The sequence below is a fragment of the Vigna unguiculata genome, chromosome 4, assembly GCF_037176805.1.
Source record: "Vigna unguiculata cultivar grain cowpea cultivar isolate G323 ecotype 2 chromosome 4, ASM3717680v1, whole genome shotgun sequence".
Lineage (NCBI taxonomy): Eukaryota > Viridiplantae > Streptophyta > Magnoliopsida > Fabales > Fabaceae > Vigna > Vigna unguiculata.
Window position 1 is genome coordinate 7,147,994 of NC_140795.1, and position 4,195 is coordinate 7,152,188.

Here is a 4,195-nt window from a genome sequence, read left to right on the forward strand (position 1 = left end):
TAATTATAAATGTATAAATTTAAAATATAATTATTAATTACAAATGTATAAATTTAAAGGATTTCAATATGAAATAAAACAAATTCATTAATAATTAAATAATTAAAAACAACGAACGAAATTAATTGGTTAATTAATGAAAAATTTTTAGAAACAAATCATATGATTATTGATTGTTTTCTAAATTCACACATATCGTTATTTTTTTTAATTTATATTAAAAGTGTTAATATAATTATTATTATATTTAAATAATTTATTTATTTATATTATTATATCTAAGGGTTAAAATTATGTATAATAATTAGAAGAATAATTATAACAAAATATATTTATAGCTTCAAATAATAATAACAAAAATAATAGTATTACCAATTACTAATAAAAAATATATATTCATAATTAGAGAAATTTAAAATAATTAATGAAATCAACTAATTGATAAAAAATCTTTAGAAATTAATCTTACGATTATTAATTGTAAATGCATTAATTTAAACGATTTCAAGGTAAAGAGAAAAAAGAAAAAAAACATTTCATTCATAGTTAGAAAATTAAAAACAATTAATGAATAAATATTATTCAAATATTTATATTTAAATGTTATAATTAAATATAGGTGTAATATAGAAATAAAAAGTTGAATACTATAAAATAGAATTAAACAATTGTATTGTTATATGCAATTTTTTTTTTCATATTAAAATATATAATAATAGTTAAGCAGATGTATAATTATGAATTCAAGAAATTTTATTATATGATGGTAACATACATAATTAATTGAAATGAATATTTCTTGTGATTAAAAGATAAAAATAACAATTAAATTTTTGAATTGTTTTAGAATCTACTTAAAAGTTTGACTTAATAATTTTGAATATTACTTTAAATTATTTAAACAGAATAGTTATATTATAATTGTTTTCGAAATTTGTAATTAGTTTTTATATTTCAATTTTTTAAAAACAGAATAGGTATACAAATTTAAAATTTTAAGTTGAAGCCGTTTAAGTAAAGACGTTTTCTTTAAAATATAGTCTATGAAAAAAGTTTCAATAAATAAATTATGCTAAACATAAATATCTTCTATAGTTAATAAATACCTATAGCTCTATAATATTTAAAAAAGGAATAAATATTATAATACATTTAGTTGGGGCAGAGGAGTTTTTGTGATTGAGTGAATACCATTACTCATCCAGGAACAATAACTAATAAGTAGGTAGCCATTGAGTTTTGTGATATATTGTAATCACGTTCTTTGAATAATAAACTCCATCCATTCATAATTATTTAATTAAATCCATAACTTATTAATTATCAATGTAGTTGAACAACTAAACCATACCATCATTAACCGAATACAATAACAAAATAAAAGAACCTGTAACTTGCTTGTTTGCACTATGGAGCTAAAACCATAAAACATTGAACAAAAAATTTTAATATTGACTAAAAAAATCACAAACAAATATTAATAGATGAAACACAGTAACAAAGAATACATAAATACTAAAATACCAACTTCATAATAAATTCAATACCAATTTAAAACCATAAAAATTCATGTATGAAAATAAACTAATAAGAAACTACACAATACAATAACAGAGTAAAAAAAACCTGTAACTTAGTTATTCAATGCACTATGGAGTTAAAACAAAAGTTAACAAAAAAAAACACATTGTGAAACAATGCAACAATATTAAAGTATTCAAAAAATATACTAAAAACTCAAAGTTAATAGGAAAAACACACTAAAAAACAATGCAACAACATTAAAGCATTCAAAAAATTCAAAAAATATACTAACGTTTGCTTGGTGCTCAACCACATAAGTATATCAGGAAGTGACATGCTACCAAAGTTTCGAAGGACTAAATTGGTATAAAGTTTCGAAGAGGGACTAATTCCAAAATTCAATGAAACTTGAGGGACCAAAAACATATTTAACCTAAGTATAAACAAACAAACTTGTGAGCACAATAACAAAATACTGGTAATTCACTAACCAACTATAGGCCAAAATTGCAAGTAAAACCATATAACTTCAAAAAAATTGTCTTTGCAAACTTATTAACTAAATAGAAGAGGAGTGTTTTCATTGCCATATCTTCTAGCACCGTAATCTGCACCATGAAAATGACCAACCTTTAGTCATAATGAGAATTGACTTACTTTAGGATAACATGGTTTTTCCTAATAAGTAGTTTTTACATTTTAGAGAAACTCCAACAAAAGCTAAAGAAAGAATTTTATGATCATTCCATAATCTATATATAATACGGGCATGTATAGTCAATTAGTGAAACAAAGTACTTTGCAATACCTCTACCTCGACCCCTTCCACGACCATGCCTTCTTCCTCACATCCTTGGTGAGGCTTCTACATCAAATCAATATTAGTCAATATTCACTATCTTCACATCCTTGGTGTTTTAATTTCTCGTTGCAGAACACACACACAATACAAAGAGAAGCAGAAGAAATGTAGAAGAATAAATTAAAATCATAAATTAGCAAACACGTACTGTTATACCTTAATACAAACACCTTTAATACAAAACAACATAAGTATATAAGTAACATACATTATGCACCAATGAATTTCATAACACAATAAAACATAAGGCCAAAATCTAATGAATTGTACATAGTGTCAGAGTGCATAATCATTCGAAAGAAACACTTCTATTGAGATTTTAGGCTAAATTTCATTTTCTAAGCAATTACCAAATTCCAAATACATGCAAGTAATTTTTTAACTAAATACAAAAAAAAAATGAAATAACAATGTATCAAATGTGAATTAAATAAAAATTAAACATGAATGAAGAAACACTCATACGTAAGCTTTAAAAAAATAACATACTTACTTTTGTGTTTTTCACCCTACATAGTAAATAAATGGTATATTCATAACAATGAGATAGGAAAAAAAGAGTGGTCAATGAATTATAGAAGAAAAAAATGAGTAAAAACAATCATAACAATAGTGGTATGTTAAAAAAAATTAAAAGAAGGAAAATTTATATAAATATAGATAAAGAACAATCAAGACGAAATTCCCTACTATTTTACCTCAATCAGGGTCCTCCTATCTGAAACCAACATAACCAAAAAACAATGAAAGTAAGGGGAGTAAGAAAACCATAAAATAGAACAAACATGAAATGAAAAAAACCAAATATGGTTATAGATCTTTGAAAACAAGTTTCAACCTTATAACATGAAACAATGGAGAAGAGTGTTTCTTAGGGTTCAAAATGGAGAAGAGTGGAAGAGGGTTTGAAGGGTTCTTTAGTGGCAGCATGAGGATGAATGGCATAGTACATATGAAAAAGGATGAATTTTTTTAGTAGGGTTGCGATGAGGGGTTAGGTGTAAGACCCGAGAAATTTAATTAATTAAATAAATAATTAATCAATAAATGCGGGTAGTGAGAGACTTTATGACAATTAATGCTAGTTTATATGATGTGGAACAGTACTAGCTTAAGTGGTTGAGAGTACTTAATTGTGTCAGGAGGACTTAAGTTTGAGTCATGTGTAAGTCATTAATATGCTTATTTAATTGTTTCATTATTTTAAATAATATGTTTGACCATGGTGCGTGATATTATATTCTTAAATGAGTAAGAATTATCATGAAATACGAATTGGTTTGATGGTTGTGCATTTGCTTGGTAATGGGATGGATGTGAGTTCTCGAATCTTGGCTAGTGCTAAATAGTTCCTTTTTAGGTTTATTATTTTTGCTAAGCTAGGAAAAACCCTAAGGAAAACCCTAGTCGTCTGTGGAGAAGTCAGAAGGGTGGAAATTATGGACCTTGATGAGCTGAAACCACCAGAGTAATGGCTATTGATGGCATATTATTCAATTTTCGTTTTAGTTTTATTAACTAAAATTAAAGGGCTAAAAAGGGAGAGGAAGAGTGAGTTTGGTAGGGGGGAGTAGGCACCTTTCATATAATCAACAAACAAAACTATAAAAAGGTTGAACTAAGAGAGAATTAGAAGGCAAAGTGAGTGCCAAGCAGGAGGAGCCAAAGGGAATCATTTTGTGTAATGGGGAGATTTAGGAGTGCAATTGGAGTTGGATTCCAGGTTAGGGGAGTTGTACCTCGTGCTAAATATTTATTTACGTAATTGTTCATTATATGATAAGCCTAGATGACTAGTTGTGAATTTTT